The 26,073-nt window shown below is 40.1% G+C and overlaps 1 protein-coding gene across 3 annotated transcripts in view; it reads left to right on the top strand.

The window, feature by feature from the left end:
- THRB (thyroid hormone receptor beta) overlaps positions 1–26,073 on the top strand; it is a 240,343-nt gene that overhangs the window by 11,794 nt on the left and 202,476 nt on the right. For 2 of the 3 annotated variants that reach the window (XM_042477055.1, XM_042477057.1), the window contains exon 1: positions 15,342–15,605. The exons of the other annotated variant lie outside the window; for it this stretch is intronic. The gene's annotated coding sequence lies outside the window, so the exon portion shown is untranslated. Of the gene's footprint in view, positions 1–15,341; positions 15,606–26,073 lie in introns of those variants that run through there. 3 annotated transcript variants of the gene reach the window in all.

Here is a 26,073-nt window from a genome sequence, read left to right as displayed (position 1 = left end):
ATAGCCACAGATTCTTTATCCATAGATTCAGCTAGCCACAGCTTGAAAATATTTTAAAAATAAATAAATCCCAAAACACAAACCTTGATTTTGCCATTTTATATAAGGGATGTCATTTTACTATGCCATTGTGTTTAATGGGACTTGACCACAGATTGTGATATTCCCTGAGGATTTTGGAACCAAATCCCAGTGGGTACTGAGGGCCCACTGTATAATTAACATAGCTCTTTGGGAGAGAGGTTTCCATCTTGTTTAACAGAAGTGTTGATATGACTGCTTTTGGACAACTATAGACCAGTATTAAATCTTTCTTTTCTTGGCAAGGTAACTGAGGGGGAAGTTGCCTCCCAACTGAAAGAAGTCTTGAATGGTACAAGTTATGTAGACCCATTTTAAACCAGCTCCAGAGCAGAAGGATGTGGTGCCTTAGTGGTTAACTAAGTTCTGAAGACTGGAAGATTGGAAGGTTGACAGTTTGAGGCCCGAGTGCTGCATGATGGGATGAGCTCCTGCGAACCTATCAGCTCGAAAGCATGCAGAATGTAAGTAGATAAATAGGTACTACTACAGTGGGAAGGTAACAGCAGTCGGTGCAGTCATGCTGGCCACATGACCACCAGAGCAGTCCTCGGATAATGCTGGCTCTTCAACTTAGTAATGGAGATGATCACTGCCCCGGTTATGACTAGACATTCATGTCAAGGGATTACCTTTACCTTCAGAGCAGGATACAGAATCGATACTGTTATGGCTGCTGTAGTGGATCATCTTCACCTGAGCATTGACATGGGGAATGTGTCTCTGCTGATGCTTTTGAAACTTTCAGCAGCATTTGATAACATCATGGTATCCTTCTGGGACACCTAAGAAATTTGGGAATTGGAGGCACTGTGCTTCAGTGGTTCCTGTCCTATCTCTCAGGCAGGTTCCAGAGGGTGGTGCTTAGGGATGACTGCTCCTAATAAGGAATTGTTTTATGTCATACTACAAGATGCCTTTCTATCTCCAGTGCTATTCAACATCTCCATGAAACCACTGAGAGAGATCATCTGGAGGCATGGGGTGAAGTGTTATCAGTGTGCTGATGATACCCAAATATATTTCTCCATGACTTCAAACACAGTCTCAGCTAAGGATGTATCTCCTCTGAATGAATACAGTAACTGAAGGATGCAATGAGCTGGATGAGGAAGAACAAACTGAAGCTGAATCCAGACAAGACAGAAATGCTTACTGTCAAGGGTCTTAATCTGGGTTTAGAGTTATGTCAGTCAGTCCTGGAAGCAGCTACACTCCTCCTGAAAGACTGTTCCACAGCTTGGGAGTGCTTTTGGATCCACCCCTCTAAATGACAACTCAGTTAGATGTGCTTACTATCATCTTTGGCTCCTATGCTATTTGTGCCCTTTCCTAGAACTGGAGGGCCTAAAAGTGGTAGTGTACATGCTGGTAATTTCAAGACTGGATGTTTGCAATGTGCTGTACATCGGACTACCTCTATACCAAGTTCAGAAACTTCAATTAATTCAAGACATGATAGCCAGATTGATTACTGGTACATCCAGGAGTGATCACATTAACCAATATTAAAATCACTCCACTGGCTGCCCATTAGTTTCCAAGAAGGTACAAAGAGTTGGTTATTATCTTTAAAGCCCAACATGGTTTGGGTCCAGGTTACCTAAGGGGTGGGTAGCCTTTTCCCACATAATCTGCCCAGTAAACTTAGGTCCTCTGGGGGACATTTGGTTCAGTTGGCTAGGACTAAATTGACAACTCTCAGAAGATTTTTTTCTTCAGCCATTCCTAGATTGTAGAATGTCCTGATGGAAGAGATTTGGCATCTGAATATGCTGTCCAAATTTAAAGTAGCATTAAAGACCAGTCTGTTGTGGCAGGCCTAACCAGATTATTTTTTAAATTGTGAATTTTAAATTATGAGTTTTAAAATAGTGATTGTTTTAGTATGCATTTGTCTTATTTGTTCTGTTAAATTGATGTTTTCTGCTTTTGACTAATGTTGTATGTGGTATATTAATATGTAGTTGTTGATCTGTGGAAAGAGGCAGGTAAGAAATAATAATAATAATAATAATAATAATAATAATAATAATAATAATAAATAATACATGTTTCCCATCCATGATCTGGATTAGCGAAGTGATGGAGTGACAGAGGAGGAAGTGGAGGAGCAGCAAAGCTGAACTGACTTTGTGGGTGAAAATGTTTCCTAAGGTAGTCATCAGCAAGATGTATTAAACTGCATAATATTCTGTGGTACTTATAGTGGTAAATATGTTTGTATTTAATGAGTACAATAGAAACAGAAACAATCATATTCTTTTATTATAATGGCATTTTTCAACCCAGTAGTTGAATGAGGAGTATACTTGGTTGTGTTATTTTTTTCCCTATGTGTGTCTATGCATGCTGTCTTCTGAGCTTTTGCATACAAAAGAAAGGAGGGAAAGCTGAGGAGAGGTTTACTGTTGAAATCTGAGGAAATATACAATATTCAAAAGGACTGTGGTTTTGGATTGTGCTGTTCTCATTCTTGTCATTTTGAAAGGTAAATGGGTCCCCTTCCCAGTTTCTCTGACATGGGCTCCTTGTTGTTTCTTCTTTTTCTTCTTATTAAAAAAAAAAAGCATGGCACAGAAAATGGTGCACAATGATGTATATTTTTAGCATGTAGTGAGATCTTGTAGCACGTTTGTGACTAACAGAAAGAAGTTGGCAGCATGAGCTTTCATCGACTTAAGTCTACTTTCTCAGATGCATTTATGTCTATGAAAGCTCATGCTACCAACTTCTTTCAGTTAGTCTCAAAGGTGCAGCAAGATCTCTCTACATAGTGATTTTACAGACTAATGCAGCTATCTCTTTGAATTCTACCACTATGGAAAACAGTATATTTTTTAGGTTACCTATCATCTCTAATAATCAATTGCATGATATGTGGCATAGCAAGAATAGCTGTTTTGGAAAATTATCAACATTAGCAATAATAATAATAAGAGACCAATGATAAGGATTACAATAGTAGATAAATTATCTTGCAAAGAGTGACATACTGTTGGCACCAGGCTGTAGGGAAAATCAGCTGTGGTATCTGTTAACTATTGTTTGTAATTCATGGCACTGTTGGAAAAATCCATGTGTTAAGTGTTTCAAAGCAAACATGAATTCATAACTTCATACCCTGCACTATGATCTAATAACTGAATGTAACATTAGCACAGGGATGAGTGGAAGCTACTGCTGTTGCCACCCAAGCCGGTATGACCCACTTATAGAGATATCAGTGCAGGTGTTACATTAAGTCTAATGATAATCTCCCGTGCCAGCAGTTGTACACCAGCCAAATTATGAGAAGGTGGGGCAAGCGGTAAGTAGGCTTTGATATGGGCCCTTGATCTGCATGAAAAACTGCTAGCACTTATATTCCATGTAGACAGGAGAGTAGGCACAGGATGGAACTAAAGCTCTGCAAGATTACAGGATCCTTCTAATTACGTCTGGGAGTGAGTTTGTGCAGATAGGTACAAACATGGGAAGTATGCATCTTTACAATTAGTATTTGTAGAGAAACATGAACTGTATTAATCCCATATGATCTGCAACTTGATATCTGTGTCTATCAAGTAAAGATATATTAGCTTATATCTGATATTTATTGATAATCAACAAGTAATGATTATATAGGAATAGTTTTGTGTGACATGACACTGTGAGAGATACATCAGAGTATAGAAATGTGCATTACTGAAGACTGGTAAACTTGCCTTTGCTGCTGTTAACTGGCTTTGAGTCAGCCTCCACTCATGGCAACCCTGTGGATGAGATATCTCCAAGTCCCCTTGTCCTCAACCATTCTCCTTAGATCCTGCTCAGGCCTGTGGCTTCTCTGATTGAGTCTAACAATCTGGCATGAGGTCTTCTCTTTCTATTTCCCTCTACCTTTCCTAGCATTATTGTCTTTTCTAGTGAGTCATGCCTTCTCGTGATGTGGCCAAAGTATGACAGCCTCGGTTTTGTCATCTTTGCTTCCAGGGAGAATTCAGATTTGATCTGTGCCTTTTTGGCTGACCATGGTATCCTCAGCTCTCTTCTCCACACCACATCTCATTTTCCTTCTGTCGGCTTTGTCCACTGTCCAGCTCTCACATCCAGATATGGTGAGGGGGAATACAATGACTAGGACAAGTCTAACTTTAGTGCTCAGTCATACACATATCCTGTCTACACATATTTATATGCACATATTTATATACACACATATTTATATGCACATATGTCCATGAGATGTTTTAAAAGTAATTATTTAAAAAGTAATTTGTTACTTATCTTTAAAAGTTAACTTGTTGCTGTTGTTGTGTACAGAGGGGCACATTAGTAGTGCATTAGTAGCATATTCCTGTCAAGTTCCTTTTAAATTATTTTAAAATCTAGCTATGCACGGATATCTTCCTGATTAGAGGTTACCAGAAATGTTCTTTATGTGATGCTGCCCTTGAAAAAAACTCAAAAGGTGCAGCTAATACAAAATACAGCAGATTGACTGTTGACGGGATTGTCTTACAGACAGCACATAGTGCCAGTCTTAAAAGAATTGCACTGGCTGCAGAAATGTACTTGTCTAATGATTAAGATCTAGTGTGTGTGTGTGTGTGGGTGTGTTCTTCCTTTGTGTGTCACCAGTGATCTAAATGCACAGTCTTCTCAGTTGTGGCACCCCAACTATTTAATATTGTTCTTTGGAGGCCTGAGAGGTACCAACACTCAACAACGTGGTTGTTCACCAAAGCCTTTGGGCCTCATTAATTCAACCCAAGGCAGTTATATATAGTTTTTAAATTTTTTAAATCTGTTTTTAATTCATTATATGGTTTAATAGGTTTTAGCTTATTTAAATTATCTTACTGCTTTGAGAACCAGCATGTCATGGTGGTTTGCATGTTGGACTATGACTCTGGAGATCACAGAGTTTGATTCCTAGCTCACCCATGGCAATCCACTGGGTGAGCTTGGACAAGTTGCATGTTCTCAGCCTTAGGGGAAGGCAATGGAAAACCTCCTCTGAACAAATCTTGCCAAGGAAACCCCATGATAGGTTTGCGTTAGGATTGTGGTAAGTTGGAAACAGCTGGAAAGCACACAACAGCAACAACATCCTTATGCCCTTGTTACTCCTCAAAAGGACACATTACATGTAATATTGTTACTGTTAACACAGTACTTCCAAGCAGTACAAGGATCTTTTTGTAACAGAGGAATAATCAGATATTAATTGGATTGGGTTGGCATTCACCTAGGCACTGTTTTAGTGCCAGAACTCTGGGCAGCATGGCTATAGATAGGTGGCCCTATATTCCCTGAAGCCGAGGCAGAGGAAATATACAGAAAAGTGAGAGAGGCTATGATCTTGTTAGTTTTGCTAATCATGTGCTTGATTGTTGTTGGTAAAACAAGAATCATATGCCTGGAAACTGTGTATGCCATGAAAATGGGCAGTAGCTGTAATTTATTTGTTGCTGGAACTAAGCACTATCATTTATTACTGCCAATAGCAGTATTAATATACCATGAAGTAGCTGACATCACTGTGGAAGAACATGCTGAAAAGTGAGTTAACATAAGAAAAACAAAGCAATAAGGCATGACTCCTCTGTTCATGACACATCACCACATGCCTACTTTTTGATAATTTCAAAACAGTGTGTATTCATCATTTCAGTGTGTTATAATCAGCATCCAGCAATTCCAAAAAAAATGAAAGGGTGATTTAAGGACAATAGTAGCTCATTGTCCTTGGCTAATCCTATGTGACAAGATTAACTTACTGCTACCTTTCTTTTGTAAGTATGAGTCACTTAAATGTTTTACTTTTTTGGATTTCACTTTCTTTCATGTGCTGAGATAGAAATAAAGGCCTTTAAAAATTAAGGCATACATTGATTTTCTGATTGTCAAGAGACTGGCTCCTTGTTCATACTAAGGGTACAAACAAAATATATTTTGCAGAGAGACTACTTTTGTGAGTTCATCATGGCTGCTTACTTCCTATTGATCTTGCTAGCTAGTGCAGATATGAAAAAATAATGTGGGTGACATACAGCTAACAGTGAAAGAAGGACTTCATTCAGCAGAACAAGGAAGGAGCCCTGTACACCCTCAAAATCTGCTTTGGAGGTTTGAAGGGTTTTTTGGAAGTGGTGACATTGGATTTTGCCCTATGTTTCACCAGACATTTTGAAAAGCTCACCCACACACACTGTGTTTGAGTTCTTTCTATTCCTGGTTTCATTCTGTTTATAGGTGACTCATTCTTGGCAGGAGAGATACTCAATTTATATTTTAATTCAATCTCCTACATTCAAAGTGCTGTATCTGAAATTGCAAGTACACTTTAATATTTTCGTTGTTCTGCTTTGAAGATTAATGTCCCTCCCCCAGAGTCTAACAGATACCCACATTTTTTCCTTCTTCTTCTAGCTTCATTTTTATGAAGAGTATCTTTTAATGCTCTTTCAACCTACATAAATAATCCATATCTAATGACAGCTACTGTGGTCCCACAGACAGAATACAGTACTGGATTCAGGTTTCAGGTGGGTTTAAATCTAGGCTTGGCTATAGACAGATCTCCTTTTTGATTCCTTGTTAGTTCCTGTGATGTGGAAGGCTATGATGTCAGTATGAATGAGCTGAAAATTGAAAAGCACTTTGTTAGATACCAAATTCTTGCAAATTTTGTAAAATGTTAAAGTCTCTGTACTATAGCCCAGAGTCTATAGAAATTGATCTAAAATTGCTCTGTAGTATAGACCAAAGTGGACCAAAATTATTCTAAAACTGGCTCCTACTCCAGGCATAATTGGGTAGTGAGGCACAATTGCCTGGCGTAGGAGCCAATTTTTGTTCCATTTTCATCCCACTACTCAGCTGTGTTTCCCAAGGACCCAAAAATGATCATAAATCATCTTTGGATTTGAGTCCATTTATTTATTTTAATTACTAATTTTCCAGTTTGGGGAGGTTGTGAGGGACAAATTAATCCAAACTGCTGCATTCTGTTGTGTCTTGGAAGCATTTTTGGCAATTCTGGCATGCTTTCTCTCCTGAGAAAAATATTTTTGGTAGGTTTGAGGGTACCCTGGTGGACTTTGGGGGCACAGAAATAGTGTGGGGCTCCTTGCAGCCATTGGGCTACATTTTATCCACTACTGTTATAGACTATAGATCAAATAAAGTGATAGTAGATGAATTATTTGATTTAATGGAAGTAATGGATCTGGATTGTGTGACTGGGCTGAGATTATGTCATACTGACATCTGAATGTTATGTTTCAGATCATTATTGGAAAGATAAGTGAATGAACTAATGGATACATTTTTGAGGCTTGAAGCTTGTTTTGTTTTGAAGTGTATTATTTTCCTTTGTCTGGATCCAGACCAAGTTAGGTGCATCTATAGTACTTTCCACTGCAGTGAATCAGAGTTTGGTTTACTGCTTACAAATGTATCCTCTCTCAAGCAGTGAAATTAATGTGGTATGGCTCTGACCCCTTGTTAAAGCAAGTAATGTATAATTAATACATTATATTGTAAATGTATTGGTAGATGATTTTAAAAATCATTTCCAGAACTGTTGCTCTAATATTGTAGTTTATTTCTAACTAGTCATTCTTTGTATGTCTAAAGCATTCAGAAAGTCCAAAATATCCTAGTTTCTTGTCACATATTCAGCCCATTAATTCCTTTCCAGAGGGCAAAAATTAGGATTTTAAATGAAATTCTGGTTGAGGGTTGGTTGTCTAAAGTCCAGTATAGAAGGAGAAGTACCTCATTGCATCTCATGTTTTGTTGACAATACTGACAATTCATTATGGTTAATGAATTTTATTTAAATTTATTGAATGTTTGGCAGTGCTCTGAATATTATCTTCCAGAATACATTATATTCTTCTACTTTTAAAAGTTTTGCTTCAGTATATGTCTTGGAAAGCCAGCAAGTGACACAATACTAGCTTTAAGCTTTTTCAAATATAGAGAGTAATTTCTGTGTTAGAAAATAATTAATATGTGAAGTAGTGGCAGTAGGAAAGTATTAGTCACATATTCCTCAGTAAGGTCTTTTACTGTTGGTAGCAGAAGCCTAAATTTAGTGTGACACTAGCAGAGTTTTTAACTGTGCTAGCATTGTTGTACAGTATTGTAACAGTGATTGCATCTTTTATACAACTGGTTGCACAATGGAACACCATGCTGATTTCTGTACTTCCACTAACTATACATGTATATACTATTTCACTAGTGCAGTGAACTACGTATTTGTAAAGTGGTGCTCTTGGATACAGGTCAGAGGTTCCATTTAGTGAAGCTGGTGTTTCTCAAAATATTCAAATATGTTAATATTCAACAATATTACAGTAATATTTTACCCTTTTTTCACAGTGTAGTGTGGATTATGCCCAGTGTCAAGTGTCCCAAAAAGTCAGGTCCTTTTATTTTTTGTACACATTTATTTGCATAGTACTGCCTTTCATTTTTATTATCCTTCTTGTATGCCATTTCTTAATGTGATGTAAGTGTGATTTTAGAATGCAACAAACTGTGGATCTTAAGTTGTCTATACAAATATGAGTAGGAATCATTACTATATCCACTGCAACTTTTCAGGGACAATTGCTTCTTTTGTATGCCAGAAAGTTTCCTGTCGAGACTGAGAGTAGAATATGACTATACACATCAATGGAACCAAACTTCCTTTTGACCATAAGCTTCAGTGGAACTAAATATTCTTGCTATTAACTCATCTTGTCTTCTTGTTGGAAACTAGCAAGCAAGCAAATGGAAAACCCCACTAGGAATGTATGAGTAGGATAATGTTTAAGCTGCTCTGTATTTGGAGGATATCAGTAGTGTGTGTGTAGGTGACTTCAAGTCACATGTTGGCTTACGACAACTACATGAATTTCATGGGGTTTTCTTAGGCAAGGAATCCTCAGAAACAGTTTTGCCAGTTCCTTACCTTGAAAGAGAAATGTGGAGACATGGGAGATTATTAGACGGGGTGGGGGGGATTGGGGAAGAAAAAGGCATACTCACTGCAAAGTATGGATGTATTTTAACTTGTTGCATACCGCTTTGATTGCTTGGCAAAAAGCGGGATAGAAATTAAAAAATATTTTATTTATTATTATTACAAAGTCGTATCCGTGCTGCAGATTTTCAGATGATATCGCGCTTATCCAGGACTTATCCCGGGAAGAACCAGGAATGCTCCAGCAACAAACCATTTCCGGGACTTCCCCATGAATGGTTTGTTGCTTGAGCATTCCTGGATCTTCATGGGAGAAGACCTGGATAAGCATGATGTGTCTGAAATTCTTCAGTGTGATCACACAACTTTGCTGGGAGCATGCCTTTTATTCTTGGCTTTTTTTCCAGGTCTGATAATCACCTTGGAGTATACTGACTTTCTGAAAGGGACCATCCTGCCCTGGCCATTTCCAGAACTTAGGAAAGTTGATGTTTTCATATCGTAATAACAGAATCATAGAGTTGGAAAAGACTACAAGGCCCATCCAACCCCCTGCCATGTTTTGATTTACATGTCCCAGAATTTACAGTCAGCTTGGTAACATAACATTGCATAAAGTGACACTGCTGTTCTTTAGTGGTGGTGAAGAACTCCCTCTGAAAATATAACTTGGAAGAGTAGGATGCATGCACTTAGCTAGAAAAGAGCACACTTTCTATAGAGCTGCTCTAAAGATTTTGTACGGTTTGTCTGTTTGCACTGCTGATAAAAGGATTAACCAAGACACATTTTTGTCATCATTGGTCAACCCTTCAATGAGCTTAATGACTATTCTGTAAGTCTTTCACACATACCTAGCTGGGAATCCAGCTGCAGGAAATAGGTAAATTTTAAATGGAAAATGTTAGGTATAGAGATTCGACAATACACAGAAAAAAGAAGGGAGGTTTTCTTTTCTTTTTCTAGTTGAAGGGGGAAGTAAAGGACAAGGTGGAGAGAACAGATGTGATGTAATGTTGAATATGACGAAGAAGTATAGAAATTATGTGAGGCGTATAAGCATTAGTGAAAAATCAAAATATAATTAACTTAGGTTTTTAGCAGCTTCAGTTATTGATGAGAAGGAATATAGGCTGTGAATAATGTGTAGAATTGACTCAAAACAATATTTTGAAACATAGTGAGACTGATTATGAAGATGCTTGGATCATACAAATTGTAAATGACAAAGTTGTTGTTATTTGTGTTTTTAAGGTAAATTTCATAATATAAATGATTTTTTTTAAAAAAGGAAAAGGGATTGGGTAAATTCACGTGTACATACTCTGTTCATAAGATACATTTTCAAGTACTATCTAATCCTGCAAATATATGCATCATGTTTTGTTTTTAACTGCACCAACAAAATGTTACCAGTTTGTTAATTTATGACATGGAAGGTAGTGTTCATAGCCTGGGAATGTAGGTCATATATATGGGCTTACTCACACTGTATAAACTTTAGAGTTTAGGTTTGTGTGTTGTTATTTAGGTTAGTCCTACTGAGGTTTCTGGAGCTTACTACCTAGTAAACATGTTTAGGATTGAAATGGGCCTCATTTCAATATAATATATGAGAGAATATGCCAATGTACAACTTGCTCCCACACATTAACACATTGATAACATACATGCCTGCATGTGAATAAGCTCTTATGTAATGAAATCCTCAGCAGAGTAAGAAGTAAAGTTTAGAGTGAAAATAATTTTATTTGTGAAGTAGAAAAGTAATCCAGCTGCAAATGCAAGGGACCTTTGCACTGTGACATTCTGGGTGGGCACCAGTTTTATTCTTATAGTGTACTTGGCATATTTAATAGAGGTATATTTCCTAGCAAAAGCCAGTTTGGCCTAGTGGTTTGAGCATTGAACCATCTCTCTGGAGACCATGGTCCGATTCCCTGCTTGGCTATGGAAACCAACTGGGTGACCTTGGGCGACTCACACACTCTCACCCCAAGAAAACCCCATGATAGGGTCACCTTGGAGATACCATAACTTGGAAACAACTTGAAGGCACAAAACAACAATCGTTTGACACTGCCCTTCTTTTATGAAATAGCTGGCAATAACATACACTTTGAAGCTATCTGGTAACATCTGGAGTATTGGAGCTTTTGTTAAATTACACAGCAAGATTGTTGAGAAAGTTGTAACACCAAAGAGATATTCAATATTAGTTTTATATTGCAAAACATTTTGAAAGGCCTACTCTAGTCAAGGAAAGTTACAAATTGCTGCAATGATTGCCGTTTGTCATACATTTGAAAGGTTTCCAGTTTCCAGTTCTGATGTTTAAATAGTTGTCTTTTAAAATCCTTGTTTTGATTTTTGACAAAGCTAAAAACATCAGAATATTATGGGTAGATAAAGAAACTGTGCGGTTTGTATTCCTGTGGTCTTAAACTTCTCATCTTTTAAGAATTGGCTTCTGGTAAAAGTCTATAGTAGCTTCACTGTATATTTTCCTGCCAGTAGTGTGATGTAGGGTAATTTTTTGTTTGTTTCTGTATGCTGCTAAGTTGAACTCTCATGCCTGCAAATTGAATGGAAGCAAAACTACAAAGTTAACTGCACTTGAGTCCATCTCAACTCATGGTGACCCTATGGATGAGACCTCTCCAATATCCCCTATCCTCTACTTCTCTGCTTAATTCCTCTAAATCCATGCCCATGATCTTCCTGGTTGAATCTGTCCACCTAACTAGCCATGTTAGTCTAAAATCAGGTTGTAGAGAGATCTTGTAGTACCTTTGAGACCAAACTGAAAGACTTTGGCAGCATGAGCTTTCGTAGACTAAAGTCTACTTCCTCAGATCCATGGTTTCCTCTCTTTATGCTGCCCTCCACCTTTCCTCACATTATTGCCTTCTCATGATGTGGCCAAAGTAGACAGCTCCAATTAGATCATCTTGGCTTCCAAGGACATTTTGGGCTTTATCTGCTCAAGGACCGATTTGTCTGTTTTTTGGGCAGTCTAGGTATCCTCAGCTCTCTTCTCCAGTGCCACATCTCAAGTGCGTTGATTTCCTTCATGCTTGCCTTCTTCATTGTCCAGCTCTCACACTAACTTTCACACTTAGATATTTTTAAGAGCATGCCTGCTAGATGGAGTGGGTGGGTTATTCTTGCTTAACCTCAGGCATGAAAGAGAAGCATGTAAGCACCCCACCTCCAGCCTACTTCCATAACAGAAGGGTGGAAGACTCCCTTGAATGCAGCATTTTTTTTTTATTTCTAAAATAAAATGAAGTGTCTCCCTGCCCCTTTCCCTTGGCAACTGGAGAGCAGCCCAGGTTTCCAAGGTGAGGGGAGGGAGAAGTTGCAGAAATGCTGAGTCTACATGTTTTGGCACAATTGGGCACCAGCATTCAAGAACTGAGCTGGCACTAGAAGAATCTTGAAGGGGAGGAGGTGGGCTCCTTTGCAATTGCTTCCCTCTCCTATATAATCATGTCCTTTCCAACCTCTGGCGACCCTAAGGCAACCCTATCCTGGGGTCTCCTTGGCAAGATTTGTTCAGAGGGAGGTTTGCCATTGCCATCCTCTGAGGCTGAGAGAGAGCCTGACTCACCTAGGGTCACCCAGGTGGTTTTCATGGCCCAGCGGGGATTCAAATCCTGGTCTCTAGAATCATAGTCCAAGGCTCAAACCACTGCTCTCATATAGATCCAAAACACACTAAAATCCAGTTTGAGACTGCTTTAACTGCACAGGCTCAGTGCTGTGACTGTAGTTTTGTGAGACATGTAGACATGAGAGCTCTGGTGCCACAATAAACTATAATTCCCAGGATTCCCTAGCACTGAGCCAAGGTACTTAAAGCAGTCTCAAACTGGATTATTTCTGCAGTATGTTTTGGATCTTGTTCAGAGGGAGGTTTGCCATTGCCATCCTGGGTTTAGTTGGCAAATCTTAGGGCTCTTGTAAAAGCAACAAGCACAACCCAAAAGAGATCCAGTATGGCTGAAGTCTTGGAAGAAGAGCAAGGTGCAGGCCTAATAGATTAATTATGTGGCAAGAGTTGTTATTGAAAGGATGGATTGATATTTTTAACCTACTCTAAAAACATCTTTTGTGAAAGTGAGGCTTTGAAATTGCACAATCAAGAAACACTAATAAAAAAACTTTTGGGGACCCCCCCACACACACACCTTCCGTGTTTTTTAACTATTTCTTTGCTTCAAACTTTTTTCCTTGGTTCTTTACCAACCCTACTTATGGATGGCCACTTGAAAACAATTGGACTTATAATACAGCGAGCCCTCTGGAGTTTGATTCCTGGTGGATGCCCAAATCTGTGGATTCAGTATGTAGGGAGATCTTGTGGCACCTTTGAGACTGAGAAGTTGGCAGCATGAGCCTTCGTAGACTTCACTCTACTTCCTTGGATGCATTTATATCCATGAAAGCTCATCTGCAACTTCTTTCGTTCAGTGAGTCTCACAGGTGCTACAAGATCTCTCTACATACAGACTGACACTGCTTTGAATTCAAATCTATGGATGTTCCAAGTCCCATTAAATATAATGGAAAGTAAAATGCTGTCCTTTATATAATATGGCAAAATCATATGCACTCGTCCCGCCACATTTGCTGGGGTTAGGGGCGCAGGACCCCCATGAATGTGGGAAAACCGCAAATAACAAAAACACTATGTTTTTACCAGAGAGACCACTCTATCTAGGAATCTCTAGGTTCTCCAGTGGAACTCTTTGGCCAACATCTGCCAGATGCTGACCATAAAAGTGCACTGGAGGAGCTACAAATGACTAGCAGGGTGTTCTCTCTAGGAATTTCTAGGTCCTCCAGTGCAAACCTTTGGTTAAAGCTGACCATAGAGTTGGGCTGGAGGACCTAGCTATTCCTAGAGAGAACATATTAATAAAATCCGTGAATAATCAAATCTGCAAAAGTCAAAGCCACAAATGTGGAGGGATGAGTGTCTGTCTGTCTAATCTAATCTATTAAGTTTATCACAATGGGTCTAATTTCATCATTAAAGTGCATTTAAAGCATCCCACAAATAAAGCGAAAATGGTGATTGATTGCCTGCATGATTATTACACGCAATTGCACAAATAAAGCAATATTGGAAATGCATTGTCGCTGAAATCCCATAAGTAAAAAAATGCATGTTACTGTTTCTTCGTGACCAATTTAATGGCGGGTTTTGAGCAAAATCGTTTCGTGTGATTATGTAATTTTTCTGGGATATTCACAGGATAAACTCCGATCTCCTTCATGTGATAAACTCCTGACTATTTATCTATCCATCCATCCATCCCCTTCGTGTGATAAATGTCTATCTATCTATCTATCTATCTATCTATCTACCCACCCACCCATCCATCCATCCATCCATCCATCCATCTCTGACTATCTATCTACCTACCTACGTATCCATCCATCCATCTCCTTCGTAAACTTCTGACTATCTGTGTATCTATCCCCCTACCTTTCAATTTATCTATTAATCTAACCATCTATCAATCAATCTTCTTCGTGTGATAAACTCCTGACCATCCATCCATCCATCCATCCATCCATCCATCTCCTTGGTGTGATAAACCCCTGTCTGTCTGTCTGTCTGTCTGTCTACGTATCCATCCATCCATCCATCCATCCATCCATCCACCCATCCATCCAACTCCTTTGTGTGATAAACTTTTGACTATCTACGTATCTATCCCCTACCTTTCAATCTATCTATTAATCTAGCCATCTATCAATCAATCTTCTTCGTGGGGTAAACTCCTGACTATCCATCCATCCATCTCCTTGGTGTGATAAACTCCTGTCTGTCTATCTGCCTATCTTTCAATCTATCTATCAATCTATCCATCAATCAATCTCCTTCATGTGATTATCTGTCTATCTGTCTACCTACCTATCTATCATTTTATCAATCTTCTTTGTGTGACAAGCTCCTGACTATCTGTCTGTCTATCAGTCTAACCATCAATCAATCTCCTTCATGTGATAGACTCTGTGTGTCTGTTTGTCTGTCTGTCCATCCATCTGCTTCATGTGACAACCCCCTGATTATCTGTCTATTTCAATCAATCAATCAATCAATCAATCTTTCTTCGAGAGGAGGGAAAACTCCTATCTATCTGTCTATCTACCCACCTACCAATCAATCCACTCTGGTGCCACAACCAGCGACCATGCCCCAGAATGCCCCGCCTGGAGCCAGGGCAGGGAAAGCGGTGTCATCGCGGGTTCTTCCTCCTGAGCTCCGCGGGCCCTCTTCCCCTCCGCCTGCCTGCCTGCTTGCCTGCCTTGCCGGTGGGGCGGGCGCGGAGGGGAAACCAGGTCACGGCTCTTAGACAGAGAGAAACCGGTTGGGAAGCCCAGGGCTTGGAGGGGGAGGATGGAGGGAAGTGCCTCCTCGACTCAGGTGCTGCTGCTGCTGCTCAACTGAGAAGGCGGCCAACAAGAGGACTTCCGCGGCAGCAGCAGCAGCAGCACCAACTGGGGTTCTTGCTCCTTGGACCACACTCTGGAGATGGCGGTAGGTGGAGGGTGATGGGGGGCTTTGGGGGGTTATATACTTGTTGCAAGCTTTCGAAGCTCCATGGGCTTCTTCTTCATCAGGGAAGATGGTACAAAGCCAACAGGAGAGAGAAGAGGAGTCAGCCGGAGTCTATCTCTTCTTGACCCCGGGACTTTTCCTCTGAGCGGAGCAGGAGTTCACAGCTGGATTTAGCCCAAGAGGGAGGGAGAACAGCTGGGCAGATGTTGGGGGGAGAGTATTTTTAGAGCCCATCGTCTCAAAGGCAGCAGCAGCAGCGTCTGTGTAATCTCTCCAGTCGGATGTTTGCGAGGCTGGGAGAGGTGGAGGGCGGATTTTGTTGTGTGTGTGTGTTGTTGTTGTTGTCGTCGTGTGCCTTCAAATCGTGTCCGACTTCTGGAGGGTTTTCTTGGCAAGATTTCTTCAGGTTTCGTTTTGTTTTGTTTTTGGCCTGGGAGGCTGAGAGAGTGGGACTTGTCACCCTGGTCCTCCAGAGTCCTACTAGTTTCTCAACTCAAGCCACTCCCTACGCAGAGGACGGAGCAGGGGGTTTATTACATTTAAAGAGACGTATAAAAGAGACTCATTTGGGCTGATCTGAATGTTTTTCCCCTCTCAGGTCCAAAACACTGCAGAAAGAAAATCCAGTTTGAGACCGCTTCAACTGCCCTGGCTCAGTGCCAGGGGATTTCTGGGAACAGCAGTTTTGTGAGACATTGAGAGAGCTCTAGTGCCACAATGAACTACAATTCCCAGGATCCCCTAGCACTCAAAGTGGTATGGGACTACATTATTTCTCCAGTGTGCTTTGAACCTCAGTCCTTGGAAAGGCCAAACTCCTTACTATCCCTGCCTGTCTGAGGTTCTGGGTTCAATTCCTCACAAGGTTGGACCCAGAGGAATAAATAGTTCAGCGTAGGGCTTTGGGACTTGTGTCTCTCTGTGTGCATATTTATAAGCTTATACAACACACACACACACACACTGTTTGTTGTTCTGCAAAGGGGTCTTGTAATTGGTTAGTCTCAAAAGTGTTGCAAGGCCCCTTTGCTTACTGATTTTCCAGACTAACACTGCTATATCTTTGAATGTTTCTTGTTGTTGTGTGCCTTCAAGTGCTTTCTGACTTCCAACAGAGTGGGTTTGCAATGGCCACCCTCTGAGGCCGAGAGCATGGGACTTGCTGGGCTTTCATGGCTGAGGCAGGATTCAAACCCTGGTATCCAAGAGACCAACATTTTATTTTACTGATTGATATCAAGGATTTATAGCCCACCGTTCTCCCACAATGGGACACACCACTTACATCTTATATATGTTTGATGTACATCTATATGTATGATGTACATACATGTTATATATGTATGATGTACATATATTGGAGGGTGGCTCACAGAAGGCGTTCAGGGTTTTTAAAAAAGCCCCAAAACTAGGTGGTTGTTTTTTCCCCTTTGAAAAAGACATCTCTCTCTCTCTCTCTCTCTCTCTCTCTCTCTTTCCCTGTGGCATAGTTTTGTGCAGGAGCAATGCTTGGACTGAGTGGAAGTTTCCATGATGAGTAAGTTCTGTGACAAGGAAGGATCCTCTGCGGAGGAGGAGGTTTGGAGCAATTCTTGGAGGAGGGGACCCCAGGTTTAGCAGGGGACACAGAGAGGGAAAGAAGTGGGAGCCTGCCAGGCTGTCTAGCTTGCTTGTGGGGGTGTGTAGGACATGCTTCAGAAAGATGGGAGGGGGAAGAAAAACTATGGTCCAAAACACACTGCAGACATAATCCAGTATGAGATGGTTTTAACTGCCCTGGCTCAATGCTACGAAATTCTAAGGAATTGTCCTTTTGTGTCACATTTAGCCTTCACTACTCTGGTGCCACAACACACTCCAATCTCCAGGATCCTCTAGCACTGAGCCTGGCCAGTATAAAGCGGTCTCAAACTGGATTATTTCTGCAGCATGTTTTGGACCTCTATGGTCTGGCCTTGACTTGTGCATTGGTCAGTAAGCAACCCTATGTGATTTGCTCTCTTGGTGGCTAAAAGCCTCTGAAAGCAAACTAGAGGTGCCACAACAAACTACAGTTCCTAGAATTCCATAGCAGGGACTATTAGTTAGGTGCATTGACTTTCCACTGCAGTGAATCAGATGTTGGTTTACTGCTTACAAATGTATCCTTTCTCAAGCAGTGAGACCTAGGTCCAAATCACTCTGCAGAAATAATCCAGTTTGAGACCACTTTCACTGCTTCATCTCAATGCTATGGAATTCTGGGAAGTGTAGTTTTGTGAGACATTTAGCCTTCTCTGACAGAGAGCTCTGGTGCCACAATAAACTATAGTTCCCAGCACTCCCTAGCACTGAGCCAGGGCAGCTAATGCGGTCTCAAACTGGATCATTTCTGCAGTGTGTTTTGGATCCTAGTGAAACTAATCTGGTGTGGCTCTAACCACTTGTTAAACCAAGTAATGTATGAATAATACATTATATTGTAAATATATTGGTAGAAGATTTTAAAAATAACGTCTTTTCCAGAACTATTGCTTTAATATTGTAGTTTATTCTTTATAAAGTCCTGTATAAAGAGGTAGAAACACTGGGCTAAAATCTTACCTGGAGTAGTCCCATTGAACTGAAGAGAACTTCTTGGTCACAGCTAACAACAGTTGGCCCTCCATATTGACAAGATTCTTTATCCATGGATTCAAGCATCCACGGCTGTACAGTGCATTGGTGCGCCCAATAACACATTAACAAAGCACAATCCTGGAGGCTCCCCATACATGCCCACTTTCCCCTCCTTCACCCCATGCCCACACTGTTGGACTGTCTGGTTTGTGTATGTTTTAAAAAATACATATGAACAAACCATATGGTGAGCTATTGCTCTGGTGGCTGTATCTGACCAGTCTCAGGGTGCAAGTTCCAAACCGCTTCCATACGTTACCTTAATTTCCGCACGTTCACTGTGGTGTTTATATGTCAGTGTAATTATGCGCACTTTCCGCATTAGAGTGGTGTATATGGGTTTCTTTTTGCTCTTGTTTTTAGCCCCGGAGCATGGCTTGGTCCCAGTTTCACCTCATTTCAGCCTCATGCATTGTCTAAACTGCCGAGGCTCAAAATGGGATATTTTGCTAGTGCAGATAACCACTACGATTTTGAGAGACCAGGATTCAAATCCCACTCAGCCATAGAGACCCACTGAATCACCTTGTGGAAACACCATTCTAGGCCTCAGAGAAAGGCAGTGGCAAACCTCTGAATAAACCATGCCAAGAAAACACTAAGATGGTCATCATAACTAAGAAGGAGAGACGTGGTTAGTATTTCAATAAGTCCAGGGTTCTGGAAGGTTACTTTCTTGGACTAAAAGTCCCAGAATCCCTCACCAAGCATGGCAATGCCAGCTAGAGGATCTGGCAATTTTAGCCCCCAAAGTATCTTTTCCAAGCTTGGCCAGGGCCTAGTATTAGCCAGATACACCACTGATCATGAGAACCAGAACTGAATGGACCTCATAGCCCTTCCTTTCAAAAACTGAATCTTCTTTTCTCATCCACACCAGGTTTAATTCCATAATTGAAGAATGGGTCCTGGAGTCATTTTGTTCTTGCTACATTTATTAAAAATCTAGAAATTAAAAAAAATGCCTTAACAATCTGTTGCAAATCAGCCAAAGAGATCTGACACACACAACACAATTGTAGCATTATGATTCCACTGTAACTCCTATAGAATCCTGGGATTTGCAGATTAGAGAGGGCTTTTAAAATTCTCAGGTGAGAATCCTAGTGCCTCACCAAACTACATATCCCAGGATTCCTTAAAATGTAGCTATGAAAGCTAAAGTAGAAGCACTGTGCTGTAATTATGAAATATGAAAGGGCCCTGAGTATGATGCTATGGTCAGAGTTCTCGGTTAGGATCCAGGAGATCAAGGTTCAAATCCCTGTTCAGCCTATGAAGCTCAGTGGATGATCATGAACTACAGTAGTTATTGTCCCTCAGTCTAACCTGAGCATAAAGTTAGGGTAGTATGCTGCCCTGAAGCAAGGGTAGTCAATTTGTGGCTGTGTTGGACTGCAACTCCCATTATTCATAATCTATGTAGGGCTGATGCCAGTTGCAACCCAACAATCTACTTTATCACATGGGAGGGAATCAGCTAAATCCCATGCAGAAACGGGATTTAGATCTGGGAAAATCCTGCAAAAGTGGGATTGTTTTCAGACAACGTCGGGGGCAATGAACATTAATTCGACATTAACCAACACAGAAAGTCGCAAAATCGTGCCACTTTTTACTTTCGAGAAGGCATATTTGGAAGACCACTAAGTGCCCATATCTATCTGAGATATATCTTCCCCTCCTACCTTTCTCATATACAAATTAGTCTGGGAGATAGTGACTACTGGTAGTTGAGCAGGAATTTAAGATGGGTCTTTTCAGACTTACTCCAACATTAAAATACATCAATTCTTGATTAAAAAACAGTACAGCTACAGAGGGAGAAGGCTTATACTGAGTTGGATCTTTAGCCTTTCTAGCCTAATATTGTGAACTCTGACTGGTAGCCCCACTGAAAAAAGTAATTTCCTAGACTAAACTGGAAGTCCCTAGAATTCCCTGATGGTCTGCCACCTAAGTACTAACCAGGCCTAACCCTGCCAAAATCAGAGGCGATTGGGCATGTTCAGGGTGAAGTGGTGATTTAAAAAACAGAAAAGGTGATGACAGTAATTTATGAATGAAATGTTCTTTTCCTTCAGTTACTGCAGAAGCTGTCTGAGGTTATTTTCATTAATCATTCTCCTGATAAGATCTGTCTAGCTCTTACTTGCTTTCTAAGAAGAAAAGTGTTCTTCTTGAAAGCCATTGTGTCATTCCAGACAATATGTCCCTGCTCTACCCTTTCTGAGTTATGTGGCGCAGATCACTCAGTGGTGATGGAAAGGATTTGAGGCATGCACAGTGGACACTCCCATCCTTGCTAGTACATCCTGTATTCTTGGCCTTTGCAGGGAACAGTTTCTTCATCTGAGTGCCCACACTGCAAACTTACATTTTACTTAACAAATATTCCTTCTTCCCAGGTCAGACTGGGAACTGGATTTATAGGAGATGCTACTGCTAGGATTTTCACATGGACTTTGTCCCAATTTCACCAAGCTACCATTTTAGGGTTCTTTGGGTTCCTTAGAAGACATGGAAGTAAAAGTGGTATAAAACCATTGTAACACTTAATAAGGTTGCTGGACCCTAATGAGTTTGTATCTCTTTGGGTTTGTTGTTGCTGTATAGTATCAAGTTATTTCTGATTTATGGCAATCCTAAGGCAAGATTTATGTGTGTGTGTTTACCTTTGCCTCCCTCTAAGGCTGAGAGAGTGTGACTTGCTTAAGAACCTCCAGTGGATTTCCATGGCTGAGCCAGGATTTGAACCCTGGTCTCCAGAGTCGTACTACAACACATAAACTACTGTTCTGGCTGTTATCTCCGTGGATACATTTCTGTTATTTCTGTTATTAAATACAGTACAGCTCTATACCAGTTTTTGTGTTGTTGTTTTTTGCAATGTTTCCTCCAGACAATCCTGGGAACTGTTATTTGCTGGGAATGTTTTAAATTATAAATTTCTGGTTTTTCCGTCAGACCTATAGTTCCCTGGGGGCAGGAAAGAGATGTGTTGAAATCTCATATAGGTGAAGTGTGTTGCACTGCTTCTTAATAACTGCAAATTAGAATCAAAGGGGCAAAGAAATGATTCATGGATTGAAATCCGTAAATGCAAATAACTTTCTAAATTAAAATTTCTTGATTCACTATTCTTTGATGTGGACCAGATTTATGCACAGGGACAGTTTACAAGATCTATAAAACAGTGATGGTCTATATCGGTTATCAAAGATTGGCTTAAATAGCTCCTTGAGACACAGTAATTGCATGGTTTCTTCAACTTTAGAGTAGGATGGCACTTTGGCTATCATGTAGCTACCCCGCTGGCAGTCATGAAGCAACAGCAGCAAAGTTGCTGTAGCTGCATCAGTGATACCATCTGTTGCATCTATTTATGCCTTTGTCTACATCACAGATGGCCTCCCAGCTCAGTTTAAATACTTCAAACCATGAGGAGCCCACCATCTTCCAATTTGATGCAATCCCTTCCACACTGCTCCTGATAATGTTTATAGCTTTGCCCATGGGGTTAATTAGATGGTTCTGTAACGTAGATGGTTCTGTAATGTGCTAGTGACTCCATGTTAATGACTTGCCATAGTCTAGGTCTAAATAGAATAAATGAATAGGAATTGCATGGAAGCAACCTACAGACTAGTGACTACTACAGTAAAGCCAGTAACACATGCATTGGGTAAGGATGGCCTAAATACTCTAAAACAGCAATGTCAAAACTCTGGCCCTCCAGTTGTTTTGGACTTCACCTCCCAGAAGCCTCAGCCACCTTGGCCAATGGTTTTGGGATTCTGGGAGCTGAAGTCCAAAACACCTGGAGGGCCAGAGTTTGGACATCACTGCTCTAAAGGAACCAGATCCCATCTGATCTTGGAAGCTAAGCAGGGAGGGTCAGCTCTGGCTACTACTTGAATGGGAGACCGCCAATGTTGTAGGCTATATTTCAGAGGAAGGAACTGGTAAAACCACCTCTGAGTATTCATTGCCTGAGAAAATCCTATGAAGTCCATAGGGTCACCATAAGTAAGCCAGCAACTTGAAGGCACACAAGGATGAGTTCAGAAAATATGTGTCAAGGTAATTTCCTGATTATTTTTTTCTTTTTAAATCAAGAAACTAATGCTCATATTTCAGTGCCCCCCCCCCTCCGTTTTAGCATTTGTAATCCATCAGGATAACATTACATATTATCTTAATATTCCTTAGGGAGCGGGGAGGAAGGGAGATAGACTGACAGATAAGAGACTGGGAGCAATATTTGGTATGTAGGTTCTGCATTAAAAGACACTAACTTCTAAAAGAATTCCCATACCTGGAATCAAACATTAATAGAAATGGAGAATGCAGTCAGGAAATCAGAAGAAGATTAAGAATGGGGAGGGTGGCTGTGAAATAACTAGAAAAGATTCTAAATTGTAAAGATATACAACTGAGTACAAAGGTTAGAATCATAAGCCATTGTATTCCCTATTACTATGTATGGATGTGGGAGCTGGACAGTTAAGAAAGATGATAGGAAGAAAATCAATTCATTTGGGATGTGGTGCTGGAGAAGAGAGCTGAGGATTCCATGGACAGCCAAAAGGACAAACAAATGGGTCCTAGATTAGATCAAGCTGGAAACCTCCCTGGAAGCCAAGATGACCAAACTGAGGCTGTCGTACTTCGGACACATCATGAGAAGGAAGGACTCATTGGAAAAGACAATAATGCTGGGAAAGGTGGAGGGAAGTAGGAAGAGGGGAAGGCCACATGCCAGATGGATGGGCTTCATTAAAGAAGCCATGGGTATGGGGTTGCAGGAATTAAGCACAGGAGTGGAGGACAGGGAGTCTTGAAGATGTCTCATCCATAGGGTCTCCATGAGTTGAGATTGACTCAAGGGCAATTAACAACAAAATTTCTTAGACGAAGGCATGATTTCAGAGCCATAGACTGATACTGGAAGGGGAATAGCTGTGATAATGTGCAGTACGATGTGTTAAACCAACTTTAAAAAGTCTACTCTCAGCTCAAAGGTGACAACATTAGACACTGTGTCCTTTATTTAGTTACAAAGCAAGTATTTAATGGACCATAGCAAAACAAGATTCCTTTGGGTAAGTCTGATCCTGTGGTTAGAAGATTTTGGAGATCGGGCCATCGACTTCTTGGCAATAAGCCTTCTCAAATATAGTCTGGGAAAGAGGTTGGGAAAATATAGTTGAGTCTCCATAGTTTGTGCAGCATTTGGAGTCTACTTGCTTATAGTTACTGAGTGCCAGTTTCAGTCATGGTTTTGTGGCCTAGTCACTAACATCTGGCTGGAGTCTTTTAGCTCCTATTTTGTTTTGATGTTTTAGGTTACAGACAGTTTATTGAATAAGCTTTATTTCATAGCTTTTATTCTATTGATTTTATGGGCATATTGTGAAGTAAAGTATCTCTCAATTTACACATATTGATTTGAACTTCATGCATCGTTGTTGACATCAAGCACTTCCTGCTAATCCTTCCAACATACACGCACATTGCATACTTTTCTCACTTTAAATTCTGTATCACCTGAGTTAATATCAAGCGGTGTGACAATGCAGAGTACTATACAAGGTATTAATTCTGCTCGGGAAAGGAGAGAGGAATGTAAAATCTTAACTTTGGGGCAGAGGTTTGAGTGCAACTTTTTAGACTCTTATCACATTGGATCTGAGTCATCTTACAGAAAGGATCTCATTTTTAAAAAGACAAATATAACAGGATTGTTAAATAGGTAAACAAAGATAATATTTACTATTAAAGTACACTATTTGCTTTAAATTGCAAACCCCCAATGTATCCCTGCACTTTTCAATTTGACTGTAGACACACCATTTCAGGGGCCACTGAATTTCAGTAATAAACATGCATTTTTCTACATTGGTTATATACAGAATAATTTGTTTCCCTGGATTTTAACTGTCCCCTCCACACTTAATTTTTTTTAAAAAGGTTACAATATGACTCTAGTTTTAAAATAAAACCAGTAAAGTTCATTTTTTTTACAACAGCTAATACTTAAAACTATAGAAAAACGTAAATAAAATTATATTATGAACCTTCTTTTATGGATAGAGTTGGTCCTATATATTTTCCACACATATGAGGTTGTATGTTCTCAAGAATCCACCAATGCTGCCCCATCATTTGAAAGTTTTAAAAAAATATATTTAGCCATCCCATGGAATCCTGGGATTTCCTTCTCTTTTCATGGGCTTCTTTGGAAATAAAACTTTGGAGGGACATGTTGGGTGCCAGCATCACTTCATAAGATGTAACAGTAAATTGAATGTATAAAAGAACATTTGCAGCTTCAAATTGCAAGGGAGTGACTGGTCATCGTGGCCAATCTGTCTCTGTGGTTGCATCTGCACTGCAGAATTAATGCAGTTTGACACCACTTTAATTGCTATGGCTAAATGCATGGAATTCTGGGATTTGTGGTTTTGTGAGATGTTTAACCTTCTCTGTTGGAGGGCTCTGGTGTCACAATAAACTACAAATCCCAGGATTCCATAGAATGGAACCATGACAGTTAAAATGTGTCAAACTGAATTAATTTTGTAATATGGCAACAGTCTGAGACAGCTTCGTAGAGTACTATAGAACCTATTGTTGAACTGGCCCTAGTCAGCTTCTGTGCAATGCTATGGCCACACATCTTACTGAGGGGCCCTTGATCACCTTCCTAGATCAGGGCTGCGGAATATATGGTCCTTGAGATAGTGTTGGATTGTCTCTCCCATTAGCCCTCACAATTGGTTATTTTGGCTACAGCTAATGGGGATCGCAGCCCAGCAACCTCTAGAAGGCTAGAGGATTGCTGAGAGGATTCCATTCTCAGCAGTGGTAGGGATTCCCAGAACACATTGTGAAAAATACTGAGGTAAGATCCAGGCTCCTGAAGGGAAAGATTTTCCAAAAAGTACTGCTTGGAACACACTTTTGTGGAGCTTTCCTATTTGGTCTTCCCCAGAGAGCCCTCCTTAAAAGCCAGTGTACATGTTACTTTTTCCGCTTCTTTGGTGTAGACATTGCAGTAAACACCACTGCAGAACATCAGACTCCAGACCGCATAGTAAATCCAGCAGGCTACCATACTTGATGATGAGGTAACATACAAAATAATAATGTGTTTATTATTAAAGCCTTGGGTAATCAAACATGCATCAAACAATAACATTACATAATAGGTAACACTCATAGTGCTCTGCATTTTGTTTTCCATTTGTCTGCATGCTACCCTTAAGAGAAATTTGAAACAGGCTTGCATAAACTGCTTCCCCCAAACACTGAAAACATGTGACACTGATTACCTCTGATGTTCCATATGAATCCTTTTAAAATGCTTACTGCTAAAGGGAGGAAATGTGGATTTCTAAGAGCAGATGCACATTCACAGATGTGTGTGTGTGTGTGTGTAATAATTTGTCTGCATCCATTCTCAGTTCGTTCTCTCACCCTGGCATGCAAACATACTTCATCCCTTTCATTTATTTCCATTATTCGTTTATTTATTTAATGTACACATCATCTTTCTCCTTGCACAGGACCTAAGGGCTGCTTACATCCAGTTAAAATAAAGTACAACCAACAACATTGTAGCCTTAAAATAGACTAAAGATTTTTTAAAATTCAACCAAGCTTTTATTTAAAATAACAGTAATCTTATTGCTTTTGTAGATGTTTTAGTAGTCTAAATCAGTGTTTAATCCTAATTAATTTAGACCCATTGACATCAAGGGAACTTACATAAATGATGGCTAAC

Source organism: Sceloporus undulatus, chromosome 6 (genome assembly GCF_019175285.1).
Source record: "Sceloporus undulatus isolate JIND9_A2432 ecotype Alabama chromosome 6, SceUnd_v1.1, whole genome shotgun sequence".
NCBI classification, from domain to species: Eukaryota; Metazoa; Chordata; class Lepidosauria; order Squamata; family Phrynosomatidae; genus Sceloporus; species Sceloporus undulatus.
The sequence above is the reverse complement of the archived record's forward strand: the minus strand, read 5'-3'. Positions and strand labels throughout refer to the sequence as shown.